This window comes from Aphis gossypii, chromosome X (assembly GCF_020184175.1).
Source record: "Aphis gossypii isolate Hap1 chromosome X, ASM2018417v2, whole genome shotgun sequence".
NCBI classification, from domain to species: Eukaryota; Metazoa; Arthropoda; class Insecta; order Hemiptera; family Aphididae; genus Aphis; species Aphis gossypii.
In genome coordinates this window covers 31133261-31156296 of record NC_065533.1, presented here as the reverse complement: position 1 = coordinate 31156296, position 23036 = coordinate 31133261, and positions in this window count along the sequence as shown.

Sequence of the window (23036 nt, the reverse complement as noted above, 5' to 3'; positions counted from 1 at the left end):
AATCGCCCAACCCGGCTAACCCACGTTTGAAAAAATGCACTGAATACCTAAAATTAAATATTTAATATGTATGTACACCATATTCAATTGCTAATGAAAATTTTAGTTATTGTATCATACCTCATATGATCGTATACAAACTGACTGTCATTTGTGGGTGTTATTTGTAACTTTAGTGACCCGAAAGATCAACACACTTTGATTGATGAGTTCAACGATTCACAATCACTCCACCCAGCACATCGGCCAATAGATAATGACTAATAATAATATGTTAACATGTAATTTATCAAATAACATCAACACTGTTGAACCATTATTTATAAATATGTATCGTATAAGTATCGTCGGAAGACAATTAAGGATAACTCATATTTATTGAAATTGATTACCTGCCGACTTTATCCATACAAATATACAATAATTTGAATAACTACTCAATATTGATATATACCTACCTATAAGTACGCATTACGCGGGTGCATAGGTGATAATTATATGTATATAATTAGGTATAGTTCATTATTTACTACAAATCTCTCTTGCTCACAAATTATTCAAATAAAAATATCAATTTACAAATCAATATAAAATGTTCAATCAAATGGCATCCCAAAAGATATTTCTAACTATCATATTTTTTAAGTTAGATGAGTCCCCTATGAATCCGAATACACGAAAAAAAGTCTATTTAAACTGACAAATGTCTACAATTATTTAAAAAAAATACATTTAACTAAAATCAGTTATGTACCATTGTACTTACATATTATTCATCTATATACGTCTCGTAAAAAAAATGTTATTTATAATAATTAATAAAAATAAATTTTAAGCCATCGTTATTACCATATTATTCGTGTTGTAGGTACTATTATTTTATAAATAGGTAGGTACCCAATATCATCTTATCAAATTATAATTGCGAATTACATTATTTATATAATATTACAATGTTACGTACAAAAATGTAGAGAAATTGTAAATAAACTACATAATATGTAGTAGAAAAAAAAACGGTGATCACGATTAATAAAAAAAAAAATCATCTAATCTTATTTTTACATATTTCATTATTATTATATCGATGTCTGGTGGAAAACTCGGCACTATATATATTTTGCAAGGTTCCTATCACTTCAACAATACGTGCATGCGTATATACTGCAGTAAGAGTGGCTGGTATCAATCAATGAAAACGTTCAATCATAAAGTAGAGGTACGTTTGTTCTTACGATCCGTCATCGACTGCACATAGTTTTTTTTTTTTTTTTTATTATACTTACCTATTACCCGTTAATACTATTATACCTATATATTGCCATATATATTTTATAATATGTGCAATACAATTTATTATTATTATTATACTATAACCTGCGCGCAAATTATAATATTCCAGTACTGCGCATCGGCCTTCTCGCCTGTATACGTATACACATAGCGTATATATATATATATATATATATATACACCACTGTAGGTATCTATGTAAGCGATGTTTATGGCGGCAATAAACCGCCGCGCAGCCTCAAGAATTCACACGATTCTCGAAGTCGGTCAAATGGGATTTATCTGTGTAATGGTCGGCTTTATAATATACGCACACCGATGACTTTCTTGCGTCGCAGATACCACAGATCCACCGCGGGACGGGTTGGCGAATAAATACAAATAACGTTCACTAAATACAGCAGGCCGCCTGAGCACAGGCCGTATATATACGACAGTGTTATATTATTATTATAATGATAGGCACACTTTGACTCGAAATGACGACCGTTTGAAATGATATTATAATAAAAGCGTATAGCGTTTAGAAATGCGTATAAACAACGAAAACGTGCAAAATATATACCACAAATCGTCACGAATAACAGCAGTTTGTCGCAGCTGCGGGTATACGACGTCGCGGATTTTGCCAAACTTTACTACAATAATACGCGAGTGTGGTATCCTCGTGTATGATGTGATATACTAATATGTGTCATCATATACGGAAAATATTGATTAAAAAAAAAAAAAATCAATAATAATGAAGAAACTTTTCCAGTACTTCTTCGTCGGAGCACGTCGATGACGTGTCGTTAATGCAAAGAAAGAAAAAGAAGAAAAAAACATCGGTGCCGAGTCAAAGTCGAACTGGATTAACGTGTACATCAAGGTCGTAACAAGACCGGATGACATTTAACAGGACCAGAAATTATATTACCGACTGCTCGGCCGCCGCCGTCGTCATCACTCTCGTGTGAATGCTGCCGGGTTGGTATAAATACGCGAGTGTATATATACATACATATATATATATATAGGTATAAATATCATATACATAACTATTTATGTACCGCCAGAATGTGACGACGTGTCCGACGGACGAATATGTGATAAACGAAACAATAAAATAAATAATGCGTGTTGCTCAATATAATATAATGTTATACGCACAATAATTGAATAATGTGTGTTACGCTTAACGATTTAAATATTTTACCATCATTTACGATACACGCGAATCGAATTATAATTAAATATTCAAAGTCGAACGTTTTTTAAATGTCTAGTAATATAGCTCAAATAGAGTCAAAATATTTTTAACATATTATTATTGTTGAGTATATTTGTGAAAATATAAGGTGTTTATTTGTAGTTATTCGTTTTTTAATTGAATTTTGACAAAACGCCGAAATGTTCCTATTTTTCGTAATTTTTTTTTTCAGATTTATTTTATATGTCCCGGGAAATTTTTACTTTGGACCTTCAAAATACCAACCTAACTAATTTTCTACCAGAAACTTAAACTTGATGATCGAACCATTTTTATACTATACAAAGTGTTTTTAGATACAAATCAAAAAACACATACATCACTATGTAAAACTACAAAAACCTAAACATTATATTCGCTCCGATCCGATCAGATTCTAAAATATTGACAATTGATGTACGATAGATAGATTTTACTATACGCTTTGTAATTTGTAAATAATTTTCGAATAATAGTTGCATTTAAACTTTATAATATATTATATAAGTTTATGTACATTAGAAGTGTCTTTAGACACTAGTACATAACAATAAAAAAATAAAATACACATCATTGTAAAATCAACACATTCATCACTCAGTTCAGAATCTAAAAAAGGAACTATTAACTAACATATTTATGCATCGTAGTTTATATAGGTACAGTAGTTACACGTCATGTAGAAACTCACATTTACACAACACAGCGTTGGGTCACTCAACGTTCAGTTATTTTTCAGTTTCAGTTATTAAGGTAAATTCTGTACTTACTGTATGCACTAGCAATATTGTCAATCTTTCCTTTAAAATTTAAAAACGTTTTTAATTTCTTCAAAAACGTCTTCAGATCGTGCTTAATCTAGTAATGCGAAATCTATCATTTCAATATTTTAATTTTATAGAATCAATAAAAAATTGAATAATCGTGTGTATAACAGTTATAAAAATACTTCGATCTCTCAGGTAAAGTTTATATAAGGTTGCGAAAAATGAAATATCGAATATTAAATTGATGCTTACCTACCTATATATAACCATTTATGTATAGTTTATCATTATTCACTATCTGCAAACAAATAACGTAAAAAATGTATACGTGTTAAATCAAAATTAATTGTTTTTTTTTTGTACACAACAAGTACAAACTAAATTTAGATTTAAATAATTTAACTAAAACAATGTAAGATTTATTATGTATACAATATACATTATACAATAACGATGGTCAGTCAAATCAACTTTCTGGAAGACCGTGTAGTGTGCCCGACGACATTATGTAAGACTCTCGAAAACGATACGAAAAGAATGCGAAAGAATTGTCAGGTATACTACTACAACAGCATATACACGTAGGTATTTTACGTATGTATACTTTATGGGACGTGAAAAGAGAAGAAAACAAAACGAAACGTTTTTGAATATCGTTCTAAGGTGGGTCCGTTCAACGTGTTATGATATAGTAATAGTGCATTATAAGACATAGCTTCTCTGTGGATATATAATATTATAATATATTATTGTTTACCTACCTACGACGAAACACTGCACCTGTTACATTAGTGATTTTTACAAGGTACAGGGTATATGGTACCTATTGGTACATAATGGGACTAAGTCGTCGGTGTATATTATAATATGAACTAGGATTATGTTGTCGTTCTCTTTTAAACGATTTCACGGAGTAAAAACCGTGTAGGTATATCGAAATAATGTATACATTTTGTAATCGACAGTGTCTAGATGTATGTACTATGGTTGGGACGAACACTTTAGATTTTAGAATAAAATATATAAGAATATCCGATTCTAAGACGAACACACCGTGCAGAGTCAACAAATCCGTAACGATTGTCCGTGATTTTTCGTCTCCATTAGTACATTTTTATTTTCTCCGAGTTCTCAAACGCTATAGTCATAGATGCACACCGTCACGATTAGAGTTAAAGAGTGCTTAAGTATAATTTGCTCCATCAGTAAGAGCAATGTTTCTCAACTTATGGTCGTGACCTAAAACTGAGTGGTAAAATATTTTTGATAAGTTTGTCAGTACGTAATGAGGAAAACATAATATTAATTATAAAAATAATAATAAATAAAATTATTTTAGCCTTTAATTCATTAAAAATATTTAAATTTGTTTTATTTGATGACTCTAAAGTTCAAGTATAATAATGTGCATTAAACTAAACATATCCATTCTAATTTTTTCTGATTTTTATAATATTTTTTACAGTAGTGGAACATTATTTTCATGCTCATATAGTTACAGTATATCGATTGTCTGTACACAGAGTTGAGTTTGACTATAAATTACTAGAGTATAGATTAAATTAATTTTATTATATTATGCCAATTTGTATTTTATTTTTTAATTCAAAGCGTACTTAACTAAATATTTTAATTTAAAAATAAATTTTATATTTATCTGAAATAATAATATGTATATTCATTGTTCAGTATTGCACTAAAACAAAATAATAACATTTCGTTAATAAAAATTATTGTGTATGTTATCATATTATTATAGAATACTTGTTTTTTATGTTGATACTTTAATTTAAATAACATATTTTACAATCATTACAGTACCTGTTGGACAACTTCTGGCGGTCGTGGGATTCTATCAAGTTTCCTGCGGCTTAGCCAGCGGTTTTATGCTACGTAAACGGATGGGTGACCATCAATATTTTTTATTTATTTTTTTCAATTTTTGTTTATAACTGTACACTGCATGGTGTGCCATTATTATTTCATTTAAAATGATATTTTATTGACAATTTTATTAGGGAAAATCTTAGTATGATAACAAAAAACATGCTATCTAAATTTATTGAACTATTTAATATTTATTTTTGATTTTATATGTGTTTATACATAATTCCCCATTCACTTTTTTTCATACTTGAATTTTATAAATATTATTGTAAATAAATTTGAAGTAAGGCAATGTTGAAATTAAAAAAAAAAAAAAATACGAAAATTTAAAAAAAAAATAATATGATGATTGTAAGAGTCAACGCTTAATGTACACCCATCATAATAGGTAGGTACTTTTTTGTTGATACTATTGATAGTACATATTATTATATTGCTATTAACAAAAATTTCAATAGATTATCCAATATTTTTTTTAGCCATTTGTGTCCGACAAATAAGTATTAAGTAGTCCCTATTGGTCTTGTTCCGTATTTCCGTGTAACGCGTGATAAAAAGATTTAACACGCCTTTCTGCAGTGGAATACACTACATTATAATGTAAGTATATATATTATGTTGAAATACGTGTACCTATTATAAAATAATATGAAAATAACTACCTATTAACAATTGTACAAACGAATTTATACACGAACGTCCGGATAGGACTGTTGGTCCCGTAGTTGTATAAAAGAGGTGTCCCTATATAATTATATATGAATAGGTATAGACGTATAGTATCTTTATTTTATTAAAAAATATGTGTAAGGATGGTTATAGGATGTTCATTTTTTAAATCACCTACGAATTTATACTTGACACTTTCGTGCCTACCTAATCCTACTTACACGTGTTCGGACTGCACTTATAGATTATACATACATAATTATTTATGTACTGCTTCAGCAGCTGGCAATGTGTACGCTTATATAGGTAGGTGTTATTATTTCCAAAACTTTGTAGGGTTGTTTGAACGATCAACGTCAATTTAAATACGCCTAATAAACTCAACATAATAGATACATACCTATACCTACAATGATTTCTGAAACTGGTTTAGATAGTGAATAAAAAATCGAAACCGATTACTCGCTATTAACCCTTATTTGAATCAATCATTTAAGTTTACACGTGATTTTAAATAAAATATCGTAATTACGTATTATGAATCCTATTTATATATTATAATATAATGTTTATGTATGTATAACTGTAAGCGTGCATTTGAAAACTGTCCTGAATATTATATGTTTCCCATGCAAACTTATAACGTTTTCCAGTCACGAGTTTAACACACACGAACACATCAAAATTATAATACGTATACGGAATGACTCGACTCCCATGAGTTCTAATCTCTTTATAAAATATAAAAACGACAATAGTACTGAATAGATTCGCAATATTTTTGTTTATGCCTTATGATGCGTGTGTTAAATTGATTAGGTGTGTGTGTGTGAGTGTTTGAACGGATTTGATAAATATAAACTACCTATATATTATTGTAACATCTAAATCGAATATGTTAAGTCACTTATGGAAATAATCCGGAAATTTACAAGTCACATCAGCTAATACGTTTTTTCATTTTTATCATTCAGAAAATATATTATAATGTTTGTATACAACTCGCACTTTTATTGAAGTTATTTCTCACAATATCTATACCTATTGAACGAATATAATATCGAATTATCATCTACAAACAAATGCTATATAACCACATTATATAGGTAATATATTATAATAAACATATTTTTTTTAAATTATTTTATAATTTTAATGATTGACGTTTACATTCATAAAAGTAATATATTATTGTATACCTAGTTATTAACATAATATCGTGTTAAATTATATAATACTCTTAAATTATTATAATGGGTACACTTCATTATTTCAATAAGTTTAATTAAGTACTTTCTGCAATATTATGCCAACGTGTTTGTTTATGTCATGAATAATTAACGGAATCATGCCATCAACACCACTATAACAAGTATAATGTTTAAACGTCAACACGTTAAACAAAACGCAATAAGTATACCTATTCCATTATTGCCTGATGTCCAGTGAGTATTGTATTATATTTCTATATTATATTATACATAGTAGCTTATTGACTTAATCGACCATATTAATCGATTGATTATTAGTAATTATTAAGTACTTATACTCATACAGGTATTCAGTATTAATTCCATAAAAATATTTACATATAATTTTGCATACTTTATTTTGTTCTTCCAAATTTTTGATTTTCAACAACCCACTAATGAATAACGCGTCGTATTTTATAGTTATTCTTATTAGTTGTTATATGTATACCGACAACCGACCTACTATTATACTATAGATATATGTATATAGTATATACACCTAAAATTGCATTTTATTTATGATTCATATAACATCGACATCTTTAGCTATATTGGATTAAAAATCTTATTTACACAGTAGTTTTCTATTATTTACAATGCCCTTACCAAGTACGTATAATTTGGTTTAATTAAGTTGGACAACTTTGATTCTTCTATAAGAAGTTGATGATATTATTTATGTTAGACTGTTAAAATATGCCTGGTTCTTATCCTATCTGTTGTGGTATGTGGCGTTTTATTTTACTTTTATGCTCAACGAAGACATTGAATAAAGTATATATAGATAATATTATATACTAGCAGTTAACACTGCATTACGTAACCTATTAGGCTACTAAAATATATTTATTTATTTTTTAAATATAGGTATTTTATAAGCATTATATATTATACCATCGCAGGGATTTGACCTCCAGAAGTCAACTATAGTACCTACTTAACATACACGATAGCATTATGTATTCGACAAAATTTATTGTAAACACGAGTATAGGTATCTCAGACACATTATGCAAATTAGTACGCCTATTAGACGTATTATAGGTAGTAGCTAGGTTATTATATTATTCTATTCCATATAAACAAAACACCATAATACTATGCAATCGGGATTTACTCTAATGGACATAACTGATTTCATATCTATATGCAGTTTACATGATATATATTATTATATAATATATATAAGTACCTACTACGTATATATTATAGCCTCGGCTCTTTTTTACATGTCTTATCCTCTCGCGGTAGCACCTATACTATTAATGGTATTTATCATTTCCGTATATTTATGCCGATGTACATATACTAAATCAAACAGGGGTTTTCAATTTATATATACAAAACTTCAGAAGTGTGGTATAGTTATTTTGGCATTTATAAACAAAATTTAGTCATAATATTGCCACGTGGTTTGTAAGAAACACTCTATTCATGCATAATGCATATACATATATGTATTATATATAGGTACTTACCCATATACTTATAAAATCGTGAACTAAATTGTATATGATAAACTATACATTAACCAATTCAATTATGCAGCTATAAAAACAGCATATTACGATTTGTGTTAATTTATTTATGTTCTGTAGAAAAATCTCATACATCGAATTCACTGCTAAATCGTGAATATTTTCGTATAATATATGTCTCGCGGTACAATAATGATTCTCAGTATTGAGTCCAAGCAGTGCCATTTGCCTATTAATCGTGTCATGATGCAGACGTGAAGTTGAGCAATATAATCGTTTATGATATACCTACGTAACAATGTTGCAGGAAAGGAGAAATTAATTTTACATGATAATATCACGACTCAAAATATCACATGAAAAATTGGCGGAAAAGTTCTTCAATATATTTATTTTAAAGATATAAGAACCGTTGGATATTAATTTACAATGAGGTGATATAGGTATTTTATATCAGAGGTGCAGCTATACTGTTGAGGGGTGTCTCCTCTCTCTTGTCTTCGCGTATACTTATATTTTTTTTTTTTTTTGTAAATATTCGTTTAATTTACCAATTTTACAATTATATAGATTGTTTTCTTATTCTTTTAAATAAAATAAAAAAAGACATTTTATGAAATGTAAAATGTATACATTAAAACCAATATGAAATATAGGGCTTGTATTTGAAAAAAAATATTTAGTTTTACGTTCTAAGAATTTAAACGTTGTGCAATAGTCATGCAGAGTTTTATGCCTACTTAAAAATTTAAATTGTTTTTGTTACTTGTATACAATGCTCATAACTTAAAGTTAAACTTTAAGTTAAAGTATTAAGATACCTACTTTTAAAGTTTCTAAGTACCCTCAGCTCAATACGATACTTTTGCATTTAATTATAAATTTAATAACAGGCCGACTTTATTAAAGTTGTCAGAGTAAAATGGGGTCTTCTTATTTTCAATTAACCTCTCGTTTTCCGTTTTAATTATGTTAAAAATTGCAAACTTTTTTTTTTATTTGTTACAATTTTTATTATTTTATCATAATATAGTATATACAATGTTATTGCGTACACCCTTTGCAAGCCCTGTTACAATACAAATACATTTTAATGCTATATGACGTGTATTAAAGTTAACCAATTATGTGCCAATAGGCTTTTTTTTATTCTCGAAACGAGAGAACGAAAATCGTTATCGTCCTTTTAAATACCAACTCACATATATAGGCATAGGACGTAAGTATGCGTACCACGTGTGGTCCACAACAGCGACAACTATAGCCAGTGCTTCGGGCTCGAGCAGGGCGCACTGTAAGTATTTTAAACAACACGCACGATAAAAGTGTATCGAATAATATTATATTATAAAACGGACATTATTATAATATTAGCATCTCGGAAAACCCGAAAATCCGGGCCCCGGCGGCAACTTCTCGCAACCGGTTTCGCCGAAGGTTAGGCATTGTAATCTTTTTATAAATATATTATTAAAACGTGAGGTGATTTCTTTGAATGGCTATCGTGCGTATGAAGTTCTATCGAACCGATTAGCGTCGATTTTGTTTTAAACGCAATTTTTCGATGCTTGGTGCTCGGATGAGCCATTTAAAGGGAAAAGTTCAAAACATTATTATATTGTTTAAAGAGTTATGCGAAATAATTGGTTTCCCATGTAGTTACATAGAGACACGCAATGTAACCTATCGTATGCAAGCACGCATATATTCACTACTACCCCTACGAATACTGCTGTAGTGCTGTATCATTGTCGTCGTCACGAACGTGGGTTTTCTAATTTCTATTAATTCCCAAATTTGTTATATATTAAATATATATTTGTTAAATAATCACTTTATATTTTTTTGATCCTCCTTATTAATATTAAATATAATACATGGAATTAATCAAAAGATTTCTTTCTTTATAATTTATTAGTTTATTATCTTAAGTTATAACTAACTATTTTTATACATTTTTCAACTTTTTTCTAATATACCTGCCAGTGATGGGTAATTCGCTAGTACCTATGTATATTATAATATAATATACTGTATCGGGTTCTAGTACATTTTGTGTTGGTTGGTGTAAAGTAGGAACTTATAAAATGTTTACTTATATCACTTGTGCTGCAGACGGAGCTGAAAAGGTGGAAACTTACGTTTATTATAATAATACGTAATATATTAATTGCCAATTGGTGTACATAAATTTTAATAATTAAATATCAAATATTCAAATTAATTAAATGTATAAAATATTATGTAATAATAATATAATAATATACTATAGTTATTTTCTCAATTTACCATATGTCCATATTCACGGTATCTCACGGTATTACCTATATAAGCTATACGATATAGTATTTAAAAATGTCCACATTGAGAATGGGCACGTATAAAATATGCAGAAATGACCGAATAAAAAATGACCATGTAAAAAAATGGCCTAGAGAAAAATAGAAAAAATTAGTAGACAATAATTCTGTATACCTACCTCATTTTTAAATATCGTAGTGTTTATTAATCGTGGAACCGTCATTCATGTGTTTTTAAAAATTTACCTAATAATTATTATATAATAGGTAACGTAATATTTTACGTAATTTTGCTCAGACTTAAATTTACATATTGTCTTACTTTAAAGTTACCAACGAATAATATTTATTTTACGTATGAAAAAAAGCGAATGGAGAATTTTGTATTAACTATTAAGTATCATTTAACATTTTAACATTAACAAAAATTGTAAAAATCAAAAAAAATAAACAAAAAATATTAATGGTCACCTATCCGTTTACGTAGCATAAAATCGCTGGCTAAGCCGAAGGAAACTCGAGAGAACCCCACGACCGCCAGAAGTTGTCCCGAAGGTGCTATAATAAGGTAGAGAAATAAATTATTTAAATTGAAACATTTACACTTAAAATAATTTGTATACTTTCATAATTTTCGTAGTTTTACCAAATTTTATATTTTTTTTTGTTTAAATATATTATTCGTGATTCTTTCTTGTTTTTGTTAGTTATATGAATTATTTTTGAGAATTTTTTACTCTTGACAGGTGTCAAGGTGTTTTAAGGTTAAAATACCAACTATTAGGTATACATAGATCTTTACAGTTTTATAAAATAATATATTAATATATCTATAAAAAAATGTAATAATGTAGATTTTATCTTTTTTATTTGTATGTTCCAGTAATACCTATTTACTATATTGTTAAAATTAAAGTTTGAAATGTTAACGCTTTTTAGATCACAAACGAAACTAGCCTATATAATTTTTGTTATATTTACAATGCTCTATAACTCGTATCCTGTAATATTAAATAACGTTGTACACTTGATTTACTCGCTGTTTTCTCCAACCGAAGCCACATTAAAATAAATTAGAAAAAAAAATATTGATCTTAGACTTCAATATCTTTTCTGAAAAACAAATTAGTTAGTACTTTTGAAGTCAAAAGTGACCCAGTACTTTTCTTAGTACTTAAATGATGAAAACGTGAATTTTTACCCAACGTTTTTAACAATATCGGTTTGCAGATTAGTTAGCGCCTAGCGGTAATTCAATACGAATGACCGTATCTAACCTACTTAAAATATATACCAAATATTTATATTAGTATTTTCTATTTAAATGGTAAAATTTTCCAAATATTTTAACTCTCATTAAACTAGTTATAAACATTTTAAATTAAAATTTTTTTTTATAAATGTCTATAAAAAACGTATGCTCATAAGTTTACCAATTATAGCCTATAGGTAGAAAATATAATGTTTTTACAGAAATTTAAAATATCAAAAATACGTTCAATTTCTCAAACTGAGGAATTATACTAATAATAATACTATGAGGTATCCTGAATTTTAACTATACCTATATACAGAGGTTAATCGCTCTTAAGATTCGTTTTTCAATGATTTATCATTGAATACAAATTTAATACATATAATTTGTTAATCGTTACCATGACCTACTCTATGACGACAAAGGTACACCTGAAACCTTAATCTATATGCAGCAGAAGCGAGTTCTCCGTTTTTGTTTTTATTGAGACATCAATATTTCTATGGGTGATGCACAAAAGATCGTAGACACTTGTCCCGTGTTTTTGTCTTGTAAATCCCAGAAAAATGGCCTAAACTAATAAATAGAATCGAATATAATACGGTAGTGAATTTGAAATTATTGTTAACCTTATACACGGAAAAACTTGTATTGAACATGTACAGGACAACGGCTAAATAATAAACGTGTTTAGATACATATATAATAATATAGGTATACTCTATATAGTCGCTATAGTGTTATACCATATAGTCATTGGTATATTATAGAAATACGTTTTTGAAAAATAGCTGCACTGATCCCAAAAGAAATTAAACATGTTTTTTTTCTGTTGTTATATTGTATTGTAAAACATTATGTACCTATAGTAGTGTTCTCTCGCGTTACTGAAAGACATCTTCGGAGAATGTGGGCTACGTGGTTCGAATCGATCGGTCGACAGGCCGATTCTTACATTATATTTTGATTCGATTTGGTCATCTATAATATTCTTATAAACAAACCGAGACGATTGTAAAACGGGCCACAATATAATGTAATAATATTATGGTATTATTGAATATTACGAACGTCGAAACAATTTAACAGTTCGAAAAGACGATAGGTAATTTATTAAATACTACGAGTCACAACACTGTAATCATAGAATGACGTTATCTTCAGTACTTAAACCAAACAATACTATATCTCAAACGACTGAAACGCAGTTAACGTATAATATCGTCACAGACCGTCTACGACATTCCGACAATGCAATTAAACCGAAACTTAATAATCCATTATTGACATTCCGCGTGCGTACAGTTGTAGAATTCTTACTCGAGAGCTAAATAGTTTTAAGTTTGTTTTTTAAAAACTAAGTCTAAAATGTTTAAGCCATAATAATATTATCACGCGTCTTACTTACTTTTTGTGTACAGATAATTTTCGATCAACCCTCGTGATAATATCGTTTCCGTTCCGACAAATCTATTGCCGGTCGCGCATGTTTTTTATTATAATTTTATACCTAGTCACGTAAAATAAACAAAACGGTTAAGTGTTCGTCAAACGACATAATATATGTATATTGTACGTGGAGATTTTGACTTTGACTTTTATGATGATATAATATATACATAATATATCTACATAGGTAGTCCTGCAACAGACGGTTTGCCGTTAAATTTTTAGTGAGAACAATACGGTGTGATGTATATACGTACGTAGACTGCTGCAGGTACCGTCGCGTTTTCAATACGAGCGGCTTTTTTTTGTGATTTCCCAAAGAACTCTTTATTCCGTACGGATTTGTTTATCGAAAGAACCCGTGTGAGAAAAAAAAAAGAAGACCTGTGTAATTTTACCGAGTAGCCTGTAATCTCTCGTCGCCGCGGTTATATTGAATTCGACTCATTTTATACTTGTGACTACTGTAGGTACACAATAATATTATTATAATACAATATGTGTACAGGTACGGTGCCGCTCAGCCCCAAAAATTATTACAAAACGAACGGGGCACGACAATAGCAACTGTACAACAATTGTGTTGGACGCGCGGTAGGCTATTATAATATACGAACGTATACATAAAATACCGACGACGATACCAACACATATAGGTATACGTATACGCAGCACGAGTACCAAAGCATAGCTCGGTATTCATTTATATTAAAATATTATATTATTGTTATCATAACATTATAATACACATTCGTATTGTGCGCGAAGCCGAATTTCCGATGCCCCCGAGGCTGGTTTTCGGCGCGTCGAGACGACAACACTACACGTCATGTGTGCACTGCTGTTGTGTGGGGTATTTGGGTCACATGATATAATATTATGTATTATTATTATAATTATTATTATTAGGTCCTATATACGACCTACGCTAAACATTATGCCAGCCATGCCGTGGCACAGTGTACGACAATAACATAATACACGATTTACGCGTGTTACAATAGTATAATTTATTAATTATAATACAATGCATATGTATCAACAGTGGTGGATTGTAAAAAAATATCGGGCTGTCAAATTTGTATCGTCGTGGATAAAACGTTTTGTGATTTTTTTTTTTTAGTGTATAAATCCGTGTTTCTTTTGAAGTCTAATATACAAAATTTTGCACCCAAATTAATATAATTACTAAAAAAAATAACTCATATAATCATTTGCACGTATAAGTTATAGTTTCATCGGTTTTTTTTTTTTATCTAATGCATTACTTTTGTTCTTAACAAATATTTTTTTCTTCAGTCATAAGCAAATAGGTATTATGTCTTTAATTATTATCTGTACGGACAGCTCACCAGCTCCGGGAAAAGTCCCGATATGATATTCCGCCGGCATAATCCGTCGCTGCAGTATATAAATATATATAATATAATCGTATTTATATATATATATTAAATGTATACACATTAAACATGACATCGATAGGAGTAGGAACACTATTGTAACTATTGCCCTTGGTAATCAAAACTGAAAACGTCTAAACAATGATCCGTTCGATTTACGGTGTTTAATCACGAAATTTTTTTTTTACTGATAAATAAAATACTTATACGATACAATTAAATTAAAAATCAATATTATACTTGCTACATAGTAAAGCCGTTTAAATACGTCTGCTGCTCTGCACTGTGAACTGTAAATAATGTTTATAATTATATTATCGGATTAACAACAGACAAATGAAATGTTTTATGCTCAATTTTAAGTATAACGCTACGAGTCACGCTATTATGTTACCTATCGAGAAAATACATAATTTTCGATATTATTGCAATGTTTGTCTCACTCGATATGATACACTTTAATTCGATTATATTTTTACCAAGATGGACAAATTTCTAGCTAGATAATTGTTCGAATGATTTTTTTTACAATTATTATTAAAATAAAACTTTATTCAAATAATCCTCAGATGGGTTAATGTTCTACTCTGTCATAATATTATAGTACCTATGAATAGTATGATTATGAGAGTAAAATCTAAATTACGGTTTTAAACTTTTATCGATACGATCGGTGTAATAATATGAATTATGATTGTCGCGTTATTGCGTAGTATAGCTTTAGTAAGTCTGGCGCACACTTGTCCTAGTGCTGAAAAGGTAATATATATGTATATATATGACTTTATGTTTCAAAATGTCGTAAGACACGTAACATAATATCTATATTTTGCCATCAACCAATAAGTTTATAATAAACATTTCGATTGAACTGCAATGTGTATTAATTGTATAGCAATTGGTAACAAACACAGCGACTGGTTGCTTTATCCAAGCCACGTGTTCAAAAATTTTTCTCGAATTAAATTTGTTGGTACAATGTGTACAGTATGCTTATAAATGTCGTAGTTTATTTCAAGGAAACAAAAACAACCGGCAATACCTGTCAAAATTTAAGTAACACATTGTTACCAAGGCAATTAGTATAACGTAGTTCCCTCTTCACTATATATAGTAAGTCACTACCAGTCGATGTGATCCCTATGGCAATTTGTCAAAGTTATGATTGTATTAACGAGGTCTCGGGTAGGTATAGACTCGACCTCGGTGCGTGTAATATTAACGCTAAAGATCATGGTTACATTATTCATGTAAAGTACTCGATTCTCGACGTAAAGAAATGCATACACACATCGTATATTTTCTGATGTCGATAAAATTAAAGACAGATAATGTACAATAATTACGTATAAAGAATATGAGGGTTACCAATCTGGGTATGGTATGCCGACGTGTCGCCAGTGTGGGTGTTCGCTGATGGTCGCCTTGCTGATCGTCTCGGAATCTTCTCCATTGTCGTATTTTTGTTCGTGTCACACACTCCCGCCAAGCACACATCGGTCATTATTAAACACTATGACGCACTTACTGCAAAACCTTAGGTTGACTGTCGGTACCGCTCACCATTTCTCACAAATATTGTAGCCGTAACCTATACCTAGGTTAGCAATGGCAGACTGTATCGATAGACAGAGATAGGTTAGGTTAGGTTAAGTTATGGTTAGGTTTATTCCAAACAGAAAAAAAGGTTAGGGTTAGGTTATCTTTGGTTTTTTTACACTAGTCTTAAGTGATTTTATTACTATTATGCTTTTGCGTCCAAATCAACTCAAAGTCGTAACTAAAAACCTTTAAAAAATAAAACACATTAAACCGATTCAATTCGAATAATAAATAATTCTTACCCTAAACACATTACACGCCCGACTAATATTTCGTTTTATAAATTCAAATAGTTTAAAACAAATAATATTTTTTTTAGATGGCTTAATTTTAATAATTAGCATTTTCCTTTTCTCTTAAGGAGCGAGGTCACTTTTCGGATGTCCGAAAACTTTCGGTTTTCAAATGCGACGTTTGTTATCAGTGTACGCTACCTCGATGTGTACAATATTTTTATTTACATAGCGTATCTCGTACTAGCGTATCGAAGTATGCGAAAATATTGCGGTATCGTTATCGTGCGTGTACAATAATATTGTACGGGCGTATAGTCGGCGTGCGATGTACAATAAAGTACCTACGGCGTATAATACGGTGCTTTTGACAGAAACGCGTTGCGGCCGCGTCGCGTCGGCGGCGACCTTGAAACGCGGACGTACGATTTCCACAAACTCGCATTATAATCGTAATAAGAGTAATAACGACCTGCAGCAACGTCGGCGTGCAGTAAATATAGCAGTTGTTGTAGTAGTGTTGCTGTACGAGCGTATATGAAATAATATAATAAATATAATAATAATCATGTAACGCGTAATATATCGTTATAATAATAATATAGTCGTTATTGCCGCGTACACGATACCAGCGCGTGTTTTTCGTATACTTTTTTATCGTATGGCGGACGCGAAATGTATTAATATGTTATTACACGATTATTATTCCGATCGACGACGTCAGAAACCCGACAACCGTCGAATAATTCGAGGATATCCGCAGTGTCTCCCCCCCCTCTCATCCACCGCCCGCAACACGAAAACCGATATTATTACGTTATTGAATTGAGAATATTTTTCAGACGAGTGTGACATTATAATTATTACACGTTAGCCGCCGTCGCCAGAGTCGTCCCAAAGTTTTACGGGGCCAGAGGTAATGCGCGGGATCCCCTATCAATCATCACAACACGATATGATGAAAAATATATATTCCTACATACACAATATGGTCACTGCGAGATATTCGCAAAATGTTGATATACGATCGACCAAGGTCGTTCAAATTCGTGATGTCTGTGTCAATGTATAATGTAAACTTAAGTCTTCGGCAGTACATTAAAACAATAAAACTCTTCTGTGAGCCGTGTCGACACTTGCAGTAACGAATTTTTTTAAAAAATTTACGTATACTTGTAATTATGTACTATATTCGCACTCTCTCTGGCACCGTGATAATAATAAAATATGATAATTATCGTCATAAGCTATTGGTTTATTTTTTTTTCACTCTATCCATTTTACAATAATTTTAAATGCAAATAATAACAAATGAATATTTTTTTTTTACGTATAAACTTTAAACTTATAGAGTTAAAAAATTGTTAATGTTAGGTAGTTATATGACGTGTGTATTAAAAAGTTATTAAACTATTGCTAATTTAAAAAAGTCAAGTTATAATTGTTTCTACGAGCTATCACCACAACAGGATGTCGTAGTGACGCCGTTAATGTATATTATATATTATCATTTTTTTTTTCATAATATAATATTAATATGATTATCACGACGAAAAGTCCATTATTTTATGATTCGATGTAGATGTAATCTTCGCGGTCGTCTTCGCGTCATTCGCATTATCGTTCCGGTAGCGCGTATTATATAAAATATGCCTATCTATATATCACCTGCAGTATAGTCTATGCCTAATATTGTACAGTTTCTATCCGTTCGATCACACACATCGGAATGACGTGAACGTTATTATTACGCGTTTGGTTATATACAATATATATATATATATGTGCACTATATGCGCTGTACGGGTTTGCAGTGTACGTGTGTGTTCGTTTATTGTGTTAAATGAACCGAGCGAATCTCGTACACGGTAGTCGTAGGAAATAATGTATATGTATACCTTTACTTTTATATTATATATTATTATTATTGTTTGCGGTCCAGCGACGGAGCTATACACCGCCGACGACTAGTCCAATGGCGCATTAAATAATATAATAATAATATTCATTTTTTTTTCGTCTTCATTTTTATATTCCTCTATTCTTTACCGTATTGCCAAATGCCAATATATATATAATGCTAATAAACGTTAAGACGTGTAATACGCCTCCTATCGTCTTTGGAATTCCATTGGCCATCGCGTCAATATATAATAACAATAATATAACGAGATCGATTCGACGCGCACCGCGACGTCCACTGGCTATATGTAAGTATACCTACATACGCCTATTATTATATTATATGTACAATACAATGAACGGTCCGAGGGGATTCCGTCTCTGAAGCGAGCGCACATTGCGTATGGGTATGATACAGGTACCTATATATACGCGTTATTCTGCAACGGACGGATTCGGTCGGAATCACCACCGATGATAATGGTAGTATAGGTAATAATAAAAAGTGTTCTGCCGGCGAACAAGTGCTCACTTCGCCCCTGCGGCGTAATTGCGGGAAACAAACGGCGGCGGCGGCGGGCGAAAAGCATATGATATTATATATATAACCCGCCGTGTTCGGACCACCCCCGAATTAGGTATATTATACTATGTGTTGTTTATTTTGCTTGTTTATTTTTATTTTTTTAACACAGCATTGATGCGATGTGTGAGAAAATTAAACACAGCGCCACTATACGTTTTAAGTTACAACCGCCGCGGTACGATCGTAAAATAATATAATATCATACGGTAAATAATACCCATCATAATGTGGGTGAAAAAAAATAAATACAACAGATTTACAACGAAATTCATTGTGTCACTCGGCTACTGTGGTTGGTACTTGGAATACGTAGACACGCGTCAACGGCATATTATAGTAAAGCATATGCCTAATACAATATAATAATACATTTCGAGATGACGTGTATAGAAAATAACGTTTTGTCAGCTATAAAACGTTCGTCCGGGTAGCTTTAGTTAAGTATAATTTACGTAGGTAACTATAACAGCGAAAACATCGTCGGGAATATTTTTTGATATGGCCATGGTAAAAAAAACCTGACTTGATCATCTCGATCGCGGGGAAGCGAGAGGGGAAAACAATCCGACAGCACAAACTATAGGTGTGTAGTATGTATTATGTATAGGTACTGTTGCAAGAAACCGTGTATATACGTAAACGTTTATAATAAATATATTATACGTTTTAAGTTTTAACCGTTTCGGATAAAGCGCTAGGTAGCTACCTATACACAATAATACTTACTACGTATACCTACGTATAACTGCACAGTGGTTTTACATTTTGAAAATGTCAAAAAAATGTTTACCTCAAATTTTAGCGGAGGGGTGAGGCGGAACTTGTGATTTTTTTTGCCAGTTATACTTTATTGATGCGGTAGGTACATCAATGTAATCTTAATATGGCTGTATAGACTCCTCCTCGTAATATCGTATACTTATAGTACTATACATTTTGTATCTACTGTATAAAACACCTGTATTGTATGTATAGTTGATTAATGTGCGGGGTACCTAATATGTATACAATATAATATGTACGATACAGTCGATAATATTGAATATTCCCGAGGGTGTCGCAAACGTTTCGAAAGACATAAGGAATGATAAAACAAACAAATAAAACAAAAAAAAACCTCGTGCGAATAAACGTGTACACGGGTGCAATATACATACACATAAAGTCCGCATATAGCAACGTATAGCCTGGCTGTGATGTCTATAATGAAAACAACAAAACTATAGAACCATATGGAAATGTCACGGTGTAAGTGTGTATATAAGGCATGAATAATGGTATATTACAATACATATAAGTATACACACTCGTTGTATTATACTATATACATATATATATATTATATATGTGCAAAAAACACGTCGGATGTCGATACGTATATAAAGGTTTACTGCAAATTATGTATATCATACACTTTGCAAATATATAACGACATTAATACTAGTACAATATACAGGGTGTGCTCACGTGTAATATAGTTTATATTATTATACAGGATGGATTCTTTTGACAGGTTTGAACACTCCCGAAAAGGATAAAATAATACAATAGTTTTTTGAAAATAATTCTTTTTCCTAATTTGGAGTCTTTACAAAACACGATGTTTGAATATTCTATTTGTCCACTATTATGAGTCCTGAAGTGTACAAAATATTAATATATTTAAAATATACATTTTAGAGGATACTTCTGTGTCTCTTCATTGAGTCCATTGCATACTTGTCGTACATTTAAAGAACACGTCATATACTTAAGACTTAACTAAGGTATACGACAAATTAATTTTTGTAATAATAAATTAAATAGTGTAAAAATAATATTTTCACAAAAATTAAAACGTTTTGAGATGAGATAATAAGTGTTTGTAGTTAAAATAATCACCTTGCAGTATACATGTTTTTTTCAATCGCTTCCTGTCTGAATACTGAAGCTTATAATAATATATATTTTAAACATATTTGATTAAAATTAGTATCAAGATCGTAAAAAATATTTACATAGAATCGTAGATATCCAGAAATAAAATAAATGATCTGATAATTATATGGTTTTTTAATAGAATGTAATAAAATTATAATACAGTAACACTAGTAATGACTTTTTTAAAGTCATACTTCAAAAAACTCTGTCATATCTACCTATGTTATGTGATTAGCATATTTATTTATTCATGATATATTTTACATTCATTTAATTCGTGCGTGAATCATTAACTTAAATGGGTCAGCGCAAAATTCTATTAACAATGTTGTAAACAAGCAAAGCTGAGCAAGTTCATTTTTGTATTAACTCAAAACCATCTGATGATTATTCACTAGTAGTTCTATCTACCTAATTTACTAGTACTTCATAGATGTTTTTCGTAATCAATAAAAAAAAACACAAAATATTTTTTGACATGTAAAAGAAATCGATTGAAATATTATTAAATGTGTTTAGTTGATTTCTAATAAATTAGGTTAGTAGTTAAATTCAAAACTAACTATAGTTAAGTAAACAATTTAAAATAAAATTAACTTTTTAACTAGTATTAATATTAATCCTGAAGGATATAATATCCATAATGCCCAGCATAATAATATAATAAAATATATACTATATAACAAAATCATAACATCGGAATATACTCTAAAATACTAGATACTAGGTGTTCGAAAAAATGTTCTAGTCACGATAATATTATTATTTCATATATGTGTGTACCAGAACTGTACCTAAACGCCACACATTAATACGTTACACTCGGTTACAATAAATCAATAATTGATAATAATATGTTCACAGAGTCCATCAACAGCAGTATACCTTATCCGCTGAAAATTATAAACGGCCCGTAAAACGTGCAATCTATAAGTCTATAATAATATATTAGTATAATACAGGTACAAATATTTTACCGTATAGGTACACGGGGGCGTGTACGTGTATTCGTAAACGGGTGGAATAAACCTTCGGGATTTACGATACTACCGCTTTGCAATCGTAGCCATTGGCGATTTGCCAAAATATTTGGAACGAAGGTTTTCTCGCTCCTCAGGCGGCTAACGATATGGCGGTCAACTATATATATTATCACGGTGAGAATTATATACGTTTCACGGTAGCGCGAAACGGTTGTGTGTGTGAAGAGGTCAGTGTTTCAGTGTAATAATTGTACATAAACATTTTATATTATAGAACAGCAATATTGTGTTGTATCTCTTGCGCCATACTGCAAAATCACTTCAGATAATATTTGAATCGAAAGGAAATCATTTTAACAGTAGGCCCTTAAAAATAATTCAAAATATATAGGTACTATGTCCTATTTATAAATTTTTATAAACTAATTACATACCGATCACTGTATAAGAGTGAACAATGATATAGCGATGGATTATACTATATTATACCTATTTTCAATTTCCATAATAATATAATTACAAGAAACAACAATTCTATACCACTATTAACTATAATAATAATAATAAATAGTTTAGATACAAGACGAAAGAATGGAAAAAAAATCCTATTGTAGATTAAGTAAATTCTGAAAATGAGCAAAAAAAAATCTGACTAACGACCTGTCCGCATTATAGATAATTTTAAAATTAGTCCGGAGAAAATGCACAAATCGGCCTTGAATAGAGCCACTGAGGACTTACGTACACTGCTGTTTACCGTAACCAAGTAGGATAGGGATATGTGCATGTTATTTTAAACGTGAACTTGGTCGCTTCTTCTACTCAACG